The following is a 21048-nucleotide window of genomic DNA, read 5'->3' as shown; positions in this document are numbered from 1 at the left end:
TAGACACAGAGATAAACAGTCCTGATCACAGACCCACAGGAAGCCTAGGGTCTAGGAAGGAATATTAGGCATACAGGTATATACAGATAGAGAACTCCACAGCGTGAAAGTGATGACTACACTGACAGAGCTGAGCTATGTGTGTGGAAGCATTTTTGCTGTTATTTATATTTTGTCTGTTTGTTTTCAGAGCTGTTAGTAGCTGGTTTTGGTCATCTTGACCTAAACCTACACATATCTAAGAGGAAGAAACCTTAATTGAAAAAATGCCTCCATGAGATTGGTCTATAGACAAATCTTTGAAATATTCTCTTAATGATTGAGGTGAAAGAGTCCTCACCACTGGAGGCAGTACCACCCCTGTGCAGTGAGTGCTAGAAGAAAGCAGGCTGCTGTCTGAGGATCCCCATCCCCTAACTGGGCTGCCTGGTGTGGCCTCAGTGGGAGAGGATGCATCTAGTCCTGCAGTGACTTGATGTGCTGGGGGCAGGGAGGGGAGGAGCGGGTGATTGGGGGGGGGATCCCCCTTCTCAGAGGGAAAGGGGAGGGGAAAGGAGGGAGGGGCTGTGTGAGTAGGACACTGAGAGGAGAGGGGGACTGCAATAGAAAGGTAAAAGTGAATAGATAAAGAAATTAAGGGTAGAAAAAGAAAGCAGACTATAGGCACTGATCAAGACTAGGAGCCTTTCCTGGTTATAGAAGATGTCCAGTTCACATTCAGTATCCCCCATTGCTAGGAGACTTCACTAGGGTCATTCTCACAGTTTCCAGGGATCCACTGTACTAGGTTTCAACATCACCATCCAAATGCCCCCAAATTCCAGTCATCTCTCCCAATACTCTCTCCCTCCATCCCTCCTATACAGCCCACCGGCAGCCTGATCCCTCCTGTTCCCATAACGACCCATTCCCAGTCAACTTGAAAAATCTATTCTATTTCTTCTTCCCAGGGAGAACCATGTGTCTCCCCTTGAGCTACTCTTGTTATTTGGCCTGTCTTTCCTTCCCTTCATATAAAAGAGGGATTATTTGGGTCTGAGGATTGAGGCATGATTATCTTTTACTTAAGAGCTAATGTCCACTTATAAGTACATACCATGGTTTTCTTTCTGGGTTTTGGTTGCCCTACTCAGCATATTTTGCCTATTTGTTCTATCCATTTGCCTGCAAATTTCATGATGCCATCGTTTTTAAAAATGCACAATTTCTTTATCTATTCTTGGGTTGAGGGACACATCAGAGGGACATCACCTACCACCTAATGGAAGCAGATGCAGAGAGCCACAGTCAAATACTAGACAGAGCCAAAGGAACCCAACAGAAGATGAAGGGGAAGAATTATAGGAACCAGAGGGATAGAGGACACCATGAGAACAGAATCAACTAAGCGGGATTTAGGGGCTAACAGGAACTGAAGCAACAAACACAGACCCTGTACCAGTCTGATCTGAGATCTCTACATATGCCTTAAGGGTGTATAGGTTGGTGTTCTTGTTGGAGTCCCAACAGTGGGAGCTGAGGGTGTCTCCGACCTGCTTGCCTGTGCTTGAGACCCTTTTCCTTCTTCTAGGTTGCCTTGTCAAGCCTTAACATGAGGTTTTGTGCCTAGGATTGCTATAATTTATTAGGCCATGTTTGGTAGATATTCCAAGGAAGCCTGCTCTTTTATATGAAGGGAAACAGAGGAGTGAATCTGGAAGAGATAGGAGGTAGGGGGATGGACTGGGAGGAGTAAGGGGAGGGGAAACTGTGGTTGGGGATGTAATAAATGAGAGTAGAACAAGAGAGAAATAAAAGTCAGACTGAGCAAGCCAGGGAAAGAAAACCAGTAAGCAGTGTTCATCATGGCCTCTGCTTCAAGTCCTACCTCCAGGTTTCTACTTTGAATTGTGTGACCTGAGAGTTGTAAAATGAAAGAAACCCTTTATTCCTTTTAGCCATGGTGTTTTATAAAAGCAAGTGGGGAACTAAGATAGACAAGGTTTTACTACATAGCCCCAACTGGCCTGGAACTTGCTATGTAAATGGGCCTCTAACTCTCAGAAGTCTGCATGCTTCTGCCTCCTGAGTGCTGGGTCAAAGGGATAAGATACCACACCTGACTTGGAAGCATTTTTAATTAGATAAATATTACAGGAAACTTCCAAGTGAAGTTGGATCACAGAACCAGGTGGTTAATGGTTTTGAGAAGTGGAGATGAGGAGATTAAGTAAATTTCAACATAAGTCCTATGTCTAGAAGAGCACATGATCTATACAGACCCCTTTGCACAGAACAAAAGCTCCAAAGGGAATGTGAGGGCCATTGGATGACCATGAAGAACTGCAGAGCAAATAGAAGCATTAGTTACCCAAGAGAAAAAAACAACCTATGGCAAGGGAGAAAATCCTCACTGACTATCTTCTTACAGGAATTAATATCCACAATGTATAAAAAGCTTTTAAAAACCCAAAAGAACAAATTCAATCAGCATATGGGCAAAAGAACTAAATAGACAGTTCCCAAAAGAACAAATAACTAGCAATAAATACATGGGAACAGCTTAGCCTATTTCTCCATCAGGTAAGCAAACATCCAAATTGCTTGAAGGATCCATCTGACCCCAGTCAGAATGGCTGTCCTCAAGGAAACAAAACCCAACAGTTGTTGGCAAGGGTGTTTTATGCTGCTGATGGGAATGTGAATTCAATTAATTCAATAACTATGAAAACCTGTCTGGGGAGGTGCAATAGATGGAAACTAAGGCTGACATTTGGTCCATGTGGTATTTAGCCTAAAATAGCAGAGTCAGCTTACTGCGGAGATTCTGGAATAGCCATGCTGATCATGGAACCATTCACAGTTCATCTCCATGTCATCAACAGAGAGGAGGAGGAGAAAGCTGTAGTGATACACAGAGGAATTTTATTCAGCCATAACGAAAAGTACAGCTATGCCATTTGCAGGAAAATGTATGGAACTGGAGATCACTGTGCTAAGTGAAATAAACTAAACTCACACAGGTAGACAAACACTGGATATTTCTCTTACATAATGCTAACTAGGAGAAAATAACAGTAAACAGAGGACTCTCGGGGATGGAGGGCAAACGTCGAAAAGGCATTAGAAGACTGAATATCAAAATATATTATGCACATTATGGAAATAGCACAACAAACACATCACTCAGTATAATTACTAGATGTAGAAGTATAAATAGTCCAGGGGAACAGAACAGGGTCTAGTCTGAGCAGTCGTCCTCACTGCAAGGCCAAGGTATAGCTAGAATTATGATGTTTGGCAGCATTTTTGGAGAAAACTTTTTTTGTTGGTAGTGAAAGGGTTTCTTGCCCTTGTTTGTTCTTGTGGGTTTTGTATGGTGGGTTCTGTTTGTCTTTGAGAAAAGGTTTCAGTCTACAGCGCAGGCTGGCCTCAGACTCATGATGATCCTCACTCCAGGATTACAAAGGACTGAGCCTCCATAACCTGCTGAACATTCATTTTACAAGTAGATTGCAGTAAAGCAGAGACTGAACCATCAGCCAAGGAGATAGCATGGGCTAGACCTAGGGCATAAGTAGCACATATGTACCAGCAGATGTGCAGCATGGTCTTCATGTGCACCCCTCCCCATAACTGGAGCAGGGGCTGCCCCTGAATCTGTTTCTTGTCTGCGGATCCCATTCTTCTAGCTGGGCCACCTTGTCTGTTCTCAGTGGGGGAAAATTCACCTGCAGAGACTTGATGTGCCCAGGGTGGGTTGACACCCAGGGTCTGCCCACCCCTCTTTCCCAGAGGAAGGGAAGGGATGGGAGCTGTGGGAGGGATATTGGGAGGAGAGGGAGGCTGGATATTGGGATGAGAAGTGAATAAATAAATTAATGGGGAAAAAAAGATGTGTCTACAGTGTCGTGTGACACACTTCTATAACAGCTGATGGCTACATTCTTAAGTGTCAGGATCTCTGGCTGTTTCCCCTCTCAGGGCCGCCCATTTGGCTTTGCTTTCCAGTAATAGATTAAGCAGTTTGTGGTAGCTGTGAATTCATGATTGACTATAGAACACTAAGAATTGTTGGGGACCAGGGATCTCAGGTCCGGAACATTCTTAGAAGAAGCCCTATTAATCACACAGGCTTTTAGCAGACACTCTCAACTTATTTAAATGCCTTGTTCAGGTCTATATAATTAGTTACAAGTAAATTGATCATATATTGTGTATAAGCGTAGCTCATGGGACACAAGGAGTAAATAAGTGCCTGCCTAACACTTTATTTGCTCACTGAGAAGAGGTAACCTGGGTCTACTTAGCAAAGCCTAGAAGCATGGAAACACTCACTACTGGTAGAAAGGCAGGCTCGTGCCACTGAAATATGTTTTGGCTAACATGCAGAATGAAAAAAATTCCCAAAGCTACGAGCATCTGAATCAGCCCAAATGGTTTAAAAGTTCAAATGAGTCGTTTTATGACATGACTATTTATGGATGTTTTTGATGTCTGAAGGGTGTGGGGTGGGGTCACTTAAGCTGAGAATCTTAGAGTCCTGGAATCAGTGCTGCCGTAGGGAGAGCCTAATTTTGACTAGCTTTATTCTACCAGAGAAACTGAGACTAAATGTTATGATAACGGCTGAAGGATGGTATCAACCGTAGTGGAGAGTTGAAATTTCCGATACTGGTTGTTAATTAAAATATCATAAGTCTCTTCTAAATTACAGAACAGAGAGATGTATTTTCCACAGTCCAACAAAGCAGCTGTGCCTGTACTAGTGTGACAGTCTCACTCACTGTTTCTGATCACTAATGTGTCATGGAGCCATGAGGTCTTAATGCTTCCCAGACACAGACCCCTGATGGCTTTTAAACTGCTTCTCTAAATTGCAGGGTACAAGCACTGTCCCAAACAAGCCCAGAAGTACCACGAGTTTAGCCCCAGGTTCCCCGAGGATAATATAACATACTAACGGAGGACTTCAACCTCAAAGATGAAGTTGTTACGGCTTAAAATGTATTAGTGCTTCTCTAAAAGAAATAAAAAGTCACTCAGCACCTAGGTACACTGGGAGCGCAGGAGGTTCAGGAGCCACCAGACTTAGTAGACCCTACTAAGTGGAAGGCACTTAGCATATGGCATAAACAATGTCAAAAAGTGACTCCTGGGGGACATTGGGATCTGTAATGATTCCCCCAGGCAGCTGGGCACCCCGAAGAGCTCACTCTTCTAAGCTCCCAGTATGGTTCCCACCTGCTGAGAACTAATCTTGGGTTATCTCCAAACTAGCCAAGAGAAACCTGAACTGCCCTGGCTTTGCTCAACCCTCCTCGAGCTCCTCTTTCCAGGAACTGGGTTCAGCCCTCGGGCTTTCTCTGAGGTGCCACCCCGCAGCTGCTGCCCAGAGCCCAAGGAAGCCCAGGTCGTGTTTCCAGCTTGCTCAAGTCCAGGAGCATAGCCAGGATCCAGTTCCCTCTCATCCCTGCTCTCAAGGCTTCGGTTTCACAATTAGAATACGCGTTTGTGGAGCAATGCAAAAATCACACTTCACTAACAACTACTCTGCGGGGGCGGAGGGAGCTGAAATTCCTACTTTTTTTTTTCTTCACTATAAATTGTATGCAAATGGTCCGTTAGCTGGCTGAGCGCCTGGAGTGAGTGCGTCTTTCATGAGCTAACCCTGTTCCGCTGGGAGGGCTGTGCCTTTAACTCACCAACTGAAAAAAAAAAAAAAAAAGTGGGAAAGGATGTCTGGAGGCGAGGCGTCCCATTACAGAGGAAGGAGCTCCCTATATAAGCCAGCCAAAGCTGGCTGCTCCAGCCACAGCCTGCCTACTGTCACGCGTCTCTCCCGCGCGCTGAACACACACCCTAGCCTCTGGTGGGCACAGACAGTGGCTGGGGAGACGCTAGGGACTGCGCGCTTGGGAACTCGCCCAGGTACTTCTCTGAGCCGGTGCACCCAGAGACCTTGATTTCTCCGACCTGGAATAGGTGAGTCTGTTGATCCCATCTCCCAGGGTTTTTCTGGTGTGCTCCTGGCATTCCCGGTGCCCAGTACAGTGTGGGTTTGTAACTATAACACTTCTGTTTTATTTCCAAGCCGGGTAAAAGAGTGTTTCCCGGGTGTGATCTGATGTGCCCACCCTGGTATTCCCTACTTTGCTCTCCTGCAGTCTTGTATTTGGTATGGATCTGTCACTAGTTACCATTCAGAGGAACTTTAGGTAAAGTTTTTGTCTCTGCCTTTCTTTGGGGAAAAAGTCTTACTTTTCCTCTTAACCTTTGACCTAGTTGATTCTCACCTGTGGATTTTCCCCTTTATGAGTGTTAGGGAAGTAGCATTTTATAGCGGCATTTGCTCGCAATGGTGCGGTGGGACGAGTATTAAAGCAGGGAGAACACAACTGCACATCCACAGTCTTAGCACTTGACAGCTTTCGTTCCCCTCCCTCTCCATTTGATCCTCAGTGTCCATTCTGGGGAAAGACAAAAACTGGGATACTAGAGCGAGGGGATAAGCTCTGGGCACAGATGAACAACTCACAGGCTGTAAGATGAGACCCGTGGGCACGTCCCTGGGTTCTTGAAGCAGGGTGACAACCTCCTGATTCGCAGACCTCAGGTAGAGCATGGTTAGAAGGTTTGGAGGCACCTGAATCCCATATTGCTCCCAAATCGGGCTCCCTCCTCACACTTTATCCCAGAATCCCAGTAACATCTTCCCTAGCTGGGGGAAGCCACCTTCCCTGGTGAACTTCGGAAAGACCCCAGAGATTCCCCTATGCCATCTGTGTTACAGGGGGATTATGAGGTTGGGGTTTGACCCTAGAAGTGACTTAGGCATTCCCAGGAGTGCCACCACAACATAAATGTGCCAGGAAAATATGTAACCTCTGTGAACCTTAGGTTCCACTTCGCTAAAGAGGGGACAACAGCTCCCCTTATAGTGAAGAGCAAGTGAGGAACAAAAAGATCAAATTAGCAACTGGGCCATCTCTGTCATGGCCCAAAGCTGCCATCACTCTGGAAGTGAAAAGCACCACTTACCCAGTTTTGGAGTGTGTCTGCTTACCCTCCCCTTTTTATCTTGCCTGATCTCAGAGTGCCTGCTCTGCTAGCCTGGCATGTATTTTACAAGCAAGGGGTTGTGTTGGCACCATTAGGAGGAAAGGTGGCAGCCTGGGGCTTCATGTGAGTGTAGAGTTCTGACTCCAGAAGGTCCTCAGGCAATCACAGGCTCAGGTGCCTGGCTATGGACTGCTGTGTGGCTGACGGTTCTTTGGAATCCGATTCTTTGCATCAGAGGGTGAACTGGACTGGGAGCTCTCATTAAGAGTGAATGTCTCTTTCTTCTGTTTTTGTGAATCCCCTTTTCTTGGTTTTATAGAGCTTTCCCATATGTACCTTAGAAATGAAAACTGCCCCCCCACCACCACCTGGTCCTGAGATATAACAAAGCTCACCCAGGCTGGTGAGAAGTATGCTCGCTCTAAAGAAGCTGATGGAAAGCACTCCTGTCCTGTGAACCAAGCCTTTCGCAGGGCATGGGTGGCAGTATGCCTTGGCTTTGTACATTCCAAGAATGTGACCCTATCTGGGGAAAGAAGCTGGTGCAGGGTGCGAATATCCTCTGGGTTACTCAAATGGTGTGAGCAGGAGAAAGAGCACTGAAAAGGGTGTAGTCAAGCTCCGCAATCACCCACCCCTCCTTTGTTCAAAACACCCAGTTTCATGCTCTTGGCCTCTCTTTACCCTGTCTCAAGAGGTGACAAGATTTCCATCCATCAGCTTTGTCACTCCTACAAAGAGGGTTAGGAGTTAACCTCTCCTGGGTCTCTGTGGCATGCACCTCATATAGATATGACTGGCTCTTGACACATCGTAAGAGGTCAATAGACAGAGACATTTCTGTTTACCTTGTTACTAGATCACAGATACTTTCAAGGTTAGTGTTCTAAACAAATGTTTGTCTGCTTTAACAAGAGAGGCATGTATTAATAAATTCTGAACAAAACACAAGTTTCTGATAGGTACGCATGAGGCTGTATGCAATAACAAGGGGTTAAAAGACCCAAAGCCATTATTCATCCCCTGAAACATTTTCACCAGATTTCAAACAACAGGACACACAGCTCCAGGGCTCACAGTTAGGCAGTGCCTATTCAGGTCAGAGTTCTGAACTCCAGCAGCTACAGGAGTAAGGACAGTTCCCTAAATGAAACAGGAGACAGAAATTTTAGAGGCTTAAGAAAGGTTGGTTATTTCAATCAAGGTCAGTAACCACCAGGGCCAGCCTAGAGTTAACCAGTGCATATGGTACCAAATGATCATAGTGTGTCCCTGGACCATGGGTGTACTTGTGAGACAAAGAGATGCCCAGAGCAGAGAGATTGGGTCTTAGAACTCAAGTGAGGGGCCAGAATATAAACCCATGTCTTTGTTTGGAGGCTGTGCTTCTTTTCAATGTGTCAGCTTCTTGAATAGCCCTCAGAAGGAAAGCACTTCCTTTCTGACAAAATATGCCCCTCTGGGCAGACTGTGGCCACCCATAAATACAGCAATAGCCTGATCACATAACCCGAATAGAATTTGGAAAGGCAACTCAGGCTGACAGAACGAAAAACATACCCCCTGAATCCTATCCGTTCTCATGTTCACAGTGAACTAAAAACACCTCTCTTCCAGCATTTCCATGAACTTACAAACTGGTTTGCACAAAGCACAAAGGCTGCTCCATACTGAGGCTATTTAGGTTTGAAAAGTAGAGCTTATGCTACAAACATTTAGTTGGCTCTCCATATACAGTTCCTGAATGGCAGTCAAACACTCACCTAAAATAGCTAACAGTGAGGGCTGACAACAGGACAGAGTGATGGCAAAGACTGTCTACATCATCTCACTTAACTTTCTAATACTGCAAATTATGGATTAACAGTTCTACTTAATAGAAGAAACTGAGGCCCAAGGCAGCTGAGTAGCTCAGCCCAGGTCTTCCCACAGAAGAGTCAGAATTGGCTGCAAACCCAAACTTTCTAAGTAAAACCCCACAGTTTTGTCTCTTGTGCCACGCTGCCTCCTGACGTCAGGCTTGGCTAACCCTGCATGGTGTCCTTTGGGGAATGGCCAGAGGAGTACAGAAGACTCCAGCTGGCATCGGAGCCTCTTGATTTCACAGAGGAGCCCGGCAGCTATCGTTTTTCATGGTGCACAGGAAAGGTTAGCTGGTGGTAGTGCAACCCACTGCTTAGAAACGGAAACATTCCAATTTCAGCTGAGAGACAGGGTCTAGGGATAGAAAGGACAGAGAGATGGGGAGAGAGAAGACAAGTATACACACACACACACACACACACACACACACACACACACACACACACACACGGGGTTGCAAGGTTGCAGCCATGTCCTTCCCAGTGATTTTTATGACATCAGCACACACTTCCCCCGGCTGTGTGGGTGGGAGCTACGAAAGGGAGAACAGAGCTATACCTTCGTCTTCTAAGGTATAGAAGAGCTGAATGTGTGGTTTTCAAGGGGGCTGCTAAGCAGATAAAGATGAGGCTATCCCCGGTCTCTAAAGATAGTCAGGGAACAGTTATAGACTCCAAGCTATAGATGCTGCCAAAGTGTCAAAGAGAAAGGTTATGATTCAAACACCTCTCACTGCATGAATATAGCTGGGAATCCCCTTGAATACCATCCCAGACCAGTCTAAATACGGTCAACATGTGGGAAACATTAGATGAAGGCCCCTTTCCAAGAAGGAAAACCCTCTTAATATATAGTGAGACTGGCCTGCAAACTCCAACCCTTTCCAACACAAGACACACTGGTGGCTTTGCCTTCTATGGGATCTGTACACACCCTATGATATCTTGTGGAGGAAAGACCACTGCATAGTTACCTGATTCCAACCCCGGTGCTCAGAGTTTTGTTCAATTAGACCCTTAAATCTAATCAACTGTGTTCTTTTTCTTTTCTACCATATACACTTCCTAGTGCAGTGGTTCTCAACCATCCTAATGCTGTGATCCTTAAACACGATTCCTCATGTTGTGGTGACTCCCCAAAATAAAATTATTTTTTGTTGTTACTTTATAACTGTAATTCTCTACAGTATTGAATTGCAATGTAAATATCTGTTTTCTGACCGTCTTAGGCAACTCCTGTGAACGAGTCCTTCAGCTCCCAAAGAGGTCACAACCCACCTGTTAAAAAACACTCTCCTAGACTTTAAGAGGCACCTGGAGTTCAGTGCTCTCGTTGCCATTCTTGACTCTCCAACAGGGAACAAAAGCAAAATGCCCACACTCAAAGTAGGTTGTGAATGGAAAATCCTTTCCATGTGTACTTTTACTCTATTTGTGAGTGGAAATTTTTAAAAGATCATTTCATTCCAAGTCGTCTCAGATGTTTGAAATTTCCTGAAGTTCACAGGTCCTGAAATGTGTGCACTTTAACTCAAATAGTTGTGGCTGGTCCTTGAGCCTTCCTCAAACAGACTGCCAAGAGACAAAGGTGTTTCATAAGCCCTGATAGCCTGCTTCAGAATCAGCCAAAGGTCACCTCTCACCCTAAAGGAAGGAAGGCAGCTTCTGCTAACATCTCTAAGGATGTGTCCAAACTATTCTTGATGCAGGCAGATGATGGATAACTGTAAAATTAATTGCACTAGTTTACTTTGTTCATTGTCATCGAGACAAAATACCTGTCAGGAAGCACCTTAGGAAGGAAGGCTTTCATTTGGGTTACGATCTGCAGGCACACTGTCTGTTCTGGCCGAGAAGGCCTGGTGGCAAGAGCCGGGGTTGGCTGGTCGTACTGTATCCATGCTCAGAAGCAAAATGACGAGAGTTTGTACTCAGTCGGCTTTCTCCTTTGTATGGAGTCCAGAACCCCCAGTGCATGGAATGATGCCACCCACACTTAGGGTGAGGCTTCTCACGTCAATTAATGCAATCTAGAAAATGACTCATAGACATGCCCAGAGGTTTGTTTCTAGACCCATTTTCCAACCCTATCAAATCGATGATCAACATTAACCAGCACACTAAATGTAGTCTGCTCTAGCAATACTGTACCATTTTACCATTTCTTATTATTTCCAACATCATTGCCATTCTAATGGTGTGGACCTGAGGTGAATCAATATCAGTAGTTTATTGAATATCATGCAGATCGATGATAGGGGATACCTTAACAGAAACCTAGGTCCAAGTCCCTAGAAGGTGGTAACGGCTTTTAGGCTACACCGGCCATGCTCGGCACCCTGCCTCTGCTCATGCTGTCTTGGGGAGTTCATTATCCCCAGAGTCTGCATGCCTTCTGCAGACATCAGACCCTCAGAATATAATGTCTGTGAATTCTCTGCTGTTCCCAATACAACAGGGTTTGACTTCTACAGGTGTGCTGTGCAGCCTGTCCATGTTTCCTGACAACTTTCCCATGTGCAGGACAGACTTCCCAACATGGCATATGCATGATTCAGCACGTTTATGAAATACTCCTAAGCACATTACCTTGATGTACTCCCAGAATGTCTATATAACGGCTTTGTAGGAAGGTAAACTGAGGCCTTTGTTACTTGTAGAAAATAGAAAGAAGTAAAGACTTTCAGAGCTCCTTCCCAGGATCAATTCCACAAAGTTTGTTTCCCTCACTATGCTAAAGGATTCTAAAAGAATTGACCCAAACTTCTACATACAAAACAGCTTAGAGATGACAGGCTATTTGCTAGATAAATATTAATATTTTAAAGATTCACTTTGTGTTTAATTGTGTATGGATGTGTGTCTTTGTTGGGGTAGGTGCACAGGAGGACAGTTTCTCTGGGAGGTCAGAGGAGAGCGTCAGATCCCTGGAGCTGGAGTTATAGGCAGTTGTGCACACACTCCTACTTAAATGCTCAGAATTGAACTCATCCCCTCTGAAAGGACAGTATAACCCATCTCTACAGCCTTATATTTACATTTTGAAAAGATAATTAGGTAAATCAGGCAATGCTTAGCTTGATGAGTGAATTGTCAACGAGAGGCTTTAGACAAGTCTGTGGATTCTGTGCATTGGAAGAGTCAAATGTTATCACCCAGCAGGTGTATAAGACAGTTAAGATAACACTTGCTGAGTTAAAAAAGTGGAAGAGACTCAAGACTGTTAGGAAAAGTATTTGTTTTCTTCAAAATGTTAAGGCTAGAGATAAGAGATCTCGGAATATTGCATAAAAGGACCGTGTTAAAGGAGTCCAAGCAGTCATGCAACATGACACCACTGCATGTCACCTGAAGAAGCAACAGGTTGTGTCCAGAAGAAGATAGCCCAAAGCTGCATTAGACCGTATGCCAGTCAGAGCCCCTTGAAAACACCGAGCGAGTATAAGCACAGTATATGGAATGAGGATACCTTAAAAAATAAAAATGTATACATCTAATAATAAAGTCACCTATGGAGGTGGAAGTCTGGTGGAGGTAACCTCAGAAGGAATGTTGGCACAGCAGAGGGAGTCTGCTTGCTGGGGAAAACAGGAAGCCAGACAGCTTCTGCAGTGGGCAGCAGCATCTTGAATAGCCCATGTCATTGGCAATCATTCAGAAGTAGCTGGAAGCAGGGATGTTACAGGAGAGCGTTCTTGCAGGCAGGTTGCTTTCACTAGAACTTAGAATGCCAACGCTGAAAAGGCTGATTGATGGGCAACCTCAAAGCCAGGAGCTTACAGGCCAGGTTCAAAGAGATCCAGATATAATACAGGAGATGCCATGAAGAGAAGGGTAAGGCAAAAGTCACATTCAACCTTGTTTCAACTAAAGCCCCTCTTCATTTATGCTTGTGCATGGAACTTCCACATGACACAGAATTTGCTGAAGGGCTTCTCTGGCACAAAAAGAAGAAGAAAGAAATAGGAAGAGGAGGAGGAGGATGAAAATGTTTATAGAAATCACTGGCCAACTTTAACATCTTCATTTTAAAGATGGTGAAATTGAGACATGGGGAAGAGAGATTTTTTTTCTAAGATGTTATGCCAGCTGGCAGTGGGTCAGGGCAGAATCTTGGGTCTCCTGACTCTGCTCTTAGAATCCAGGGATAACATAAAAGTCTGTAGTTAATATATACTCTTACAAAAGAAAAACAAACTGTCTTATCCTCTAAATAGTATAGCATATGTGGATTTAGCTAACAATTCTAATATTTACTTACCTACCACAAAGCATAGTCATTTAAAACATCACAGGTAGTGTCTTCTGGATTCTATGGGTCTGAAATCAAAGCATAGCTGAGCTGAGTGAGTGAAGCTGAACTTTCTATGATTAGTTGTCATTAGCCTGGGTTTAGATCATAGCTGAAGGCTTGACTGGGGATCAGCTCTCTTCCAGGCTATATCTGATGGCTGAATTTCTCAGGAGCTTCTAGACTGAGGCTTTCAGTTCCATGCTGCCTTAATAACTTCCCACATGGGGCATTTCAACAAACCTATTTACCTCCTCCAAGCCAATCACACACACACACACACACACACACACACACACACACACACACAGAGAGAGAGAGAGAGAGAGAGAGAGAGAGAGAGAGAGAGAGAACACTCTTCTATAAATGAATTTTGCTTGACAATGATCACCCAAAGTAGTTTTTTTCTAAATCTTATAACTTTCTCATTTTTTTGTCATTTTTTGCAGCACTGGCCTTTATGCATGGCCAGCAAGCACTCTGCCAGTTTAGCTACACCTTCTGTATTCTGAGATCAGGTCCTAGGCAACTGATGTTGATTTTCAACTCTCTCTGTAGCCAAAAATGACCTTGAGTTTTATCCAGCCTCCTGCTTCCTAGCACTGAAATTACTTGCATACACTACCACACATGGTTTCAAAAGTAGTCCATTGACCCAATTTGATCATGATGAATTTGGGGCTATTGAGAGCTAGTATCAATACAGTCATTTTTGAGTCAGCTGGCTACAATCTCTAATACTCCAATATCACCGTTCCCTGGCATCATAGGTAACAAATTCACTTTTGCCACCAGCACTCCAGTCGATGGGTAACCAGTAATTGTGGCAACTACTAAGGTGTGATCTATGTCTTAACTCCTCAATCCATTTATATGATCATTACCATAGATCATCTGAGTGGACCTGATTTCTTTCAAATATCACCCAAGGCAATATTTTTCAAGACAGCTACTCCAAAATATCAGCCAAGGTTCTCAAAAAGCAGCAGAACTGATGATATATCATGAAGAGTTTTACTGTATTGGCTCACAGGATGCAGTCTGAGTAGTCTAACAATGGCTGCCTCACCCTGGAAAGGCTGAGAATCCGGTAAATGTTGAGAACACAAGACTGAATATCTCAGCAGTCTGATGGGTACTGAAGGCCTGGAGGATTCCTGGAGCTCTGCTGGCCTCCAGGCTGTGCTGGAATCCTTAAGAGGTTGCTTCTATTATTGGTAAAGGAATGCCTCGGCAGCAGAGAAGAAAAGTGGACATACATGTGGTATGTGTTTGGGGTTCAGCTGTAGCTCTGTGTCCTCTGATGCTGCACACGGGCTAGAAGGATGAAGCAGAGTCTGGAATGGTTGGGGTTCTGCAGGACCCCAGTCTGGCTGAGAATGGGTATGTGTGTGGTAGTGGTGGTGGGGATGGTGTGTAGGTCTTAATGTTACAGCTCTTTTAGACAAAGGCCTTCTCCAATGGTCTACAATGAAACAGCTCTCTGAGAGGACCTTAGCTTGTGCCCATAAGGTTATTTAGGCTGGGTTTGTATGCATATGCTTTATTCAGGGTGAACCAAGGCTATATATGGACCTTGGAGAGTAGAAAGGAGTTTTCAGGGTAAATGAAAATCATTGGCTGGAGTTTAAAGTTCTGTGAATGCCTCATTTGTATAGAGAGGCATTCCAGGAATCCCAGGTACTTATGAGGAGGGTTCTTATTGGGGGTGGGGAAAGGAAGTTGAATCTGTTGGTCTTCCAAGGACTACTCACTTTCCCCAAGGTAGAGGGTGTGAGAGGTTGGGCTCCCCAGAAGAAGTCAAAGAAAGGGAAGCCCTACTGTTAATGGGAGTCCTCCATTCTCCACTGAGTTCAGATGATTTAATAGGTCATGGTAGATGTTAACCTTAATTAATAGGATTTTTCTCACAGACAAGCAGGCAAAGGAACAAGTTTCCTTGTTTAATGATCTTTCATGTAAGCTGCCACCAGAAGTCGCTATCCATATTTAAGGTGGGTCATCTTGCTTCCAATAATTTGGTCAAGAAAAGCCCTCATGGGAGTGCCCCTTGCTTAAATTCCAGATTCAGTCAAATTGACAAACAAGATTAGCCATCACACCAAATATATTTTACTGAAAGGTAAAGTAGTCCGGGTGGAAACTCAAAGTACTTGTTTTTCTTATCACCAGTCTAGCTCTCTCAGCATATGAATTAAACTTTAGAATATCACTTTTTCTTTCTTTCTTCTATACCATATACAGTATGGTGTGTCTTCTACTACTGTAATAGTTTCTTAGGAGTTTCCATTGCTATGAAGAGACACCATAACCAAGGCAACTCTTATAAAGGACAATATTTAATTGGGTCTGGCTTACAGGTTCAGAGGTCAGTCCATTATCATCAAGGCAAGAGCATGGCAGTTTTTAGGCACACATGGCACAGGAGAAGGAGCTGAGAGTTCTACATCTTGTTCCAAAGGGAACCAGGGAAAAACTGGTTAACCCCACCCCTTACAGTGACACACTTCCTCCAACAAGGCCACACCTCCTAGTAGTACCATTCCCTGGGCCACGCATATTCAAACCACCACATTTGGTTTGAATATAAAATGCTACCCAAGGTTTGTTCTTTCCATGCTTAATTCCAAGCTGGAGGAGGTATTACTCAGGAGACTATACATTCTATATTCTAATAAAGAATTTTCAAGAGGAGGGTCTGGGTGAAAGAAGTGATAGGCCTTAAGTTTCCTATAATCGAGATCCCTGGCCTCCAAGCAGACTCTGAGCCTCAACTAGCACCACGCTTTTGGCACATAGCTTTTATACTTTGTTTTTCTTGCAAATGTTATTCCCTCCTACATAAAATGGCATTCTCTATGTTTTACATCTAAATCATCTTCTTTCTTCAGTTATCAGTTCCAACACCACTTCATCCAGGTACAATAGATGCTCCCCTACTGTGTCCTTTTGCACCATCCCTTACACCAAACTGTAACTATTCTACAGTAGACCAACCCTTCCAACAAAGCAGTTCTCAAGAAGATATTTGTACCAGGTTCACCTGAAAATCGGCATGACTCAAAATTAATCTTAAATACCTGATAAAAGTCCTTATTTCCAAAACTCAAAAATCCATTTCTGGTGAGTCTTGCTTGGAAAACCTAGACTTAGAAGTTATCTCTGTGTTTCATTCTCTGGTGTCACAATTACGCAGGGTGATAACACACCTTATGACAGCAGGAAGCTATTCGGGCACTGGGACAAAAAAAAACCATGTCAGGACACAGACTTCAAGGATTATCTTTGCTTTCAAAACCAGTCCTAAAAATAGCTGCCATCATTTACTTGGGATTTGGGAAAGGCCAGTACCAAGGACAGAGGACATCTGTCTGTGGATTTGAGAATGAGTCAGAGAGGGTTGTTGTAACAAGATTGATCAATCACCGACTAGTGGGAGGAATGACTGGTCTCAGGGAAGAGATGAAGACAAGGATCTCTTTGTCTCTGTATATGGGGGAAATCACAACCCATTGAAAGAAATGAATCATGATTAAGAATGTGTCTTTGGTATCTGAGGAGTCTGGGTCCAAAATGTTTTTGTTTGCTGTGCAAGCTTGACAAAATATCTGCTCTAACTTTAACTTTCTAAATATATATAAAAGACACAATATAGCAATACACATTTTAGAAGATCACTGTGGTTATTAAATAGTATTGTGTATTACATTGCTTAAAAAACTGGCATGTGACACAAATAGTTATGGTCATTCATGCTGACACTGCTTTTGAGGCAGTTGTTGGTGATAAGACTACTTGGTAAGCAGTACTCAAATTGTCTCCTGTGAAACAGATCCTTACTGAGAGTCACTTAAAAAGGGTTCTATGGCTGGTAAGTCTGGAAACACTTGACAACATCTTGGAAATTCAGGGTTCATATGGTCTTTTTATCTACAGTCCCAAAGGCTGACAAGTGGTAGAAACAATAAGGTAATATTGTTATATTATATTATAATAATGAATTATAGGATATTACCTTATTGATATTGCTAAAATTCCTATTTTATTCTATGTGGGCTTCTATGGCAACATTTTGTGTACTAGTTAGTATGGAGACAAAAAGAAGACTTTGATCTTAAGAATAAAATACCAGTAGATTCCATGTCTTGAGAGTCCCCATATCCTAGTTCATGGATTGAGATTTACAGCTGTGCCTACACAGGTTGGAAGAAACAGGGAGGTTCCTTGGGGCATCATTTTGAAGAACATTGATCCCACTATAGAGAGTTCTATCCACATGACCAGTTACTTCCCAGCAACTAATAGTATCATATTGTTAGATTTCAATATATGAGTGTTAGGAACAGCCACAAATATCCAGAAAATTCCATGAGGAAAGAGAAGTGGTAAAAAAAAAAAAAAGGGCCAGAAAAGTGCCTAAAACCTTCAAAGGAGACAACAGAATGGAATATGAAACTGAGAATGTAGGCAATTCTTAGGACACCAAATATCCCTGTTTGATTAGAAACTCACAGAATGTTTGATGCAATCAAATTCAGAATCTGAGAAATTCTGTCCAGCTCTGGTGAATCCATATCCCAAATCTGATGAGACCGTTGATACTCTTATCCATACGAAATCTGCCTTAAAATGTGTTGGACCATGATCTTGGAAATGATACCAGAGCACCGGGCTCCACAAATCCTTAAGGGAACTGTAAATTTGCCCTCACACATTTAAGTTGACAGTTAAAAGGGCAAACATCCCACTTGAGCCAAAACAGGCATGCCCAGGTCAGGAAACCTAGCTGGAGAGGCAGAGACATGCAGAGTGTCATCCCAATTAGCAACTCTTTCTGGCTAGGGAACCCAGTGAGCCCAGCCAGACCCCAGCAGATTCTGGAACCCTGTCTAAGCCAAAGAGAATTTGCCAACATGTACCCAGGAGCTAATAACCACTTGCAAACAGTGCACCTTGGCTTCGGTGCTCTCCAGAGAGAAAGCGTACTAAGTAGGAGAGCCAGCCAGAGCTCAAAGAGGACTGCAGAGGTCAAATACTTCCGGACTTACATGTGGAGACCACTTAGACAGCTGCTAGGGGGTCTGGGAAGCAGAAGATGAAGAAATCGTTTCTGCGTGCCTAATCTCTTCCCTTACTGAGCAGCTCAAATCCTAAGTTTGTACTTTTATCAGAACTGAAGAAAGTTGTTTGAGGAGCCATTCCAGTGTGGCACAATGGGATTGAAGGGGCAGGCTTCAAAAGCTGCATCTGTCTCACGAACTAGTTCTTAAGCTTCCATGAGTCTTAGTTTAAATTCCAAGTCGGCATAGTAATACTCCGCTCACTTGCTTATTGTGTCATTAGTAAGATTAATGAAAAACCTAAAGCATAACATTTGCCACAAGACAAGTTTGTTTTAAAGTATGTGTGTGCGCGCATGCGCATGTGCGTGGGTGCGCATGCACACGAGCAGGCAAAGGTATTTGTGGATGTCAGAGGAAAACTTAGGGGAGTCAATTCTCTCTTTCATATTGGTCTCAGGGATTGAACTCAGATCATAAGGATTGGCGACAGGTGCCTTTTTATTCCACAGGCTCACAAAACAGATTTATAGTAAATAACAAAATGTTGGTTTTCCTGCCAATCCAGCTCTATTTGGGTCTAGAACAGCAACTGTAATGGTCCCTATTCTCCGCCAGGGGTCAGCAAACTGTGATGTAGCCGCCCATTTTTGTAAAATCTTTCATTTTAGAACATAACCATGCTCATTTGCGTATTTTCTGACAGTGTCTGCTACAATAGCAAAGTTGGATAGTTATGAACTCTATTGTGTCTATGCAACCAAGATACCGGACAGAAGCAACACAGAGGAAGAAGGGTTTATTTGGGCTCAGAGTTTCAGAGTCTTACTCCAGGATGTCAGGAGAGGGAGCTCAGGACTCAGTCTGAGGTGTCAGAAGCATGCAGCCCCGGCTTGCTTACCTGGATGACAAGGGAGCATGGGAAATTAGACTAGAAAGAGATTGGGTATAAACCCACAATGCCCACCACCCACCCTCTGACCTCCTTCTAGCCGCCAGGCCCGAATTCCCAAAGGCTCCACAACCTCCAGGTTAGTCCCACAGCTGAGGACCAAGTGTTCAAACTCGGAATCCAAGAAGATGATTCAGATTCAAACTCAAGAGTAAGAAGTGATCCTACAACACATTTATCTCAGGTCATTTAAGGAAATATTGACTGACCCTTCCAATCAGTATGCCAGATTTTCATATAGTTTCCAGACACTGTGACCTTGGCAAGCCATATACTATTATACACATAAACCAAGCTAAAAATAAAAGTTTATCTAATAAGTTTTCCCAGCACAGGTAGGGGCACAATGCTCTAGAGATCTTCAGGAGATTTAGACATTTACTAGACATTTTACTAGACAGAACTTTAGAAGACTGACAGACACTACTATGGCCCATTCTCCCTTTATCCATTCTGTACTTTCTTACTCTCTTACTCTGTTTTCTCCTTCCTTCCTCCCTCCCTCCCTCATCAGGTCCCTCTCCCTCTCCCAGCATTCTTCTCCCTTTCCTTCTTCTATGGTCTTTCCTAATCCCATTCCCTCTGGTTAAATATTCTGATTTCCTCACCATATGCTTAAATAAATAGCTGCTCAATTAATGTAATCAAAACAAACAAACCCACACCTCATCTAGACAAATCCTCGTTGAGATTTTCTTCCCAGGGGACTCAGTTGTGTCAAGTCAACAAGTTAATGTAAAATTCCAAAAGAAAGTTTTAAGTTTCAGGGTCTCTGAAGTCTGAGGCCCAATTTTCCAGGACCTATTGATTTTTAAACTCCCCTGTCTGCCTCCTCTCACTTTACCATCCTCTCATTTATTAGCCTTCTCTCTGGGCCGAGCTGAAGGAGAGCAGGCTGTTCTCCACCAGCTCTAGAGATCTGCAGGAGACTTAGACATTTTACTTCACTTGACTTCATGCCCTCTTCTCAAGTCCGAAATGGTAAATAAAACCGCCATGCACACACCAGTTTTCCAACTTCATTCTCCCTCCATAACTCCAACAACTGCATTCACAGTAATGACACGAGCATTTAACTATTACATAAATGTTAATTTCTGAAACCAAACAATACACTGGTTTCAAAAGAAAAAAATCACTCAATAGAACAAAAGAAGCCTAAACTGCGGAATGAGATGAGAGGCATCACCCTTACTTCAGCTTCCAGTTGCACTGACTGGATAACTTGCTGAACTGTCTCCAGCCTGTGCTTCTGATAGCAGGAAAATATGAACAGTGTCCTCCGATTGCCTAAGCTTGGATCACGATGAAAAGGCATCTGCAATGGGCCAAGAACCAAATAAATAATACTGATTTATCTCATTTTAGATTTGAGTTGCTTGAGCTCTTCCATCCCGGGGCTTCACCCTTTTATGACAGACAGGTCCTGGCCAGGGATAGCATCATTGTTAATGTGTAAGGACTGAAAAGAGAAAGAGGGTCAAGGATTTGTCCTGACCTGGTACTTGCTGCCCTTGTGTGGCATCAAACCCAACCTGTGACGTACTTCAAACACAGAAGAATCAAATAAGTTTGGGGAACACACTCTAAACGATCTTCTTCTTGGAGGTTTCTACAAACACATAAAAGACCCTGGAAAATCCTGAAGTAAAGAAAGATGTGTAATTTGTTTGGCTTAAAATAACATTGGCTTTAAAAATAGCCTTTTCCAAACATGATTAACTAGGAAATACTTTTTGCTCCGCATTAATACCTCAACATGCAACACGTTAGGAAATAGCTATGGCTAAATTAAGCCTAATTCTGAGTTAAGGTTTACCTCTATTTTTTGGCTCTTGTGTA

General features: G+C 43.5%; 1 protein-coding gene across 14 annotated transcripts in view; it reads left to right on the top strand.

Moving 5' to 3' along the window:
- Positions 1 to 5789: 5789 nt before the first annotated feature.
- Positions 5790 to 21048, top strand: part of Tnc (tenascin C) — an 84882-nt gene continuing 69623 nt past the window's right edge. For 13 of the 14 annotated variants that reach the window (XM_087660097.1, XM_087660096.1, XM_087660095.1 and 10 more), the window contains exon 1: positions 5790 to 5964. The gene's annotated coding sequence lies outside the window, so the exon portion shown is untranslated. 14 annotated transcript variants of the gene reach the window in all.

The sequence above is a fragment of the Rattus norvegicus genome, chromosome 5 (assembly GCF_021556685.1).
Source record: "Rattus norvegicus strain SHRSP/BbbUtx chromosome 5, alternate assembly SHRSP_T2T, whole genome shotgun sequence".
NCBI lineage: Eukaryota > Metazoa > Chordata > Mammalia > Rodentia > Muridae > Rattus > Rattus norvegicus.
Note: the sequence above shows the minus strand (reverse complement) of the source record. Positions and strands in the feature narration are given on the sequence as shown.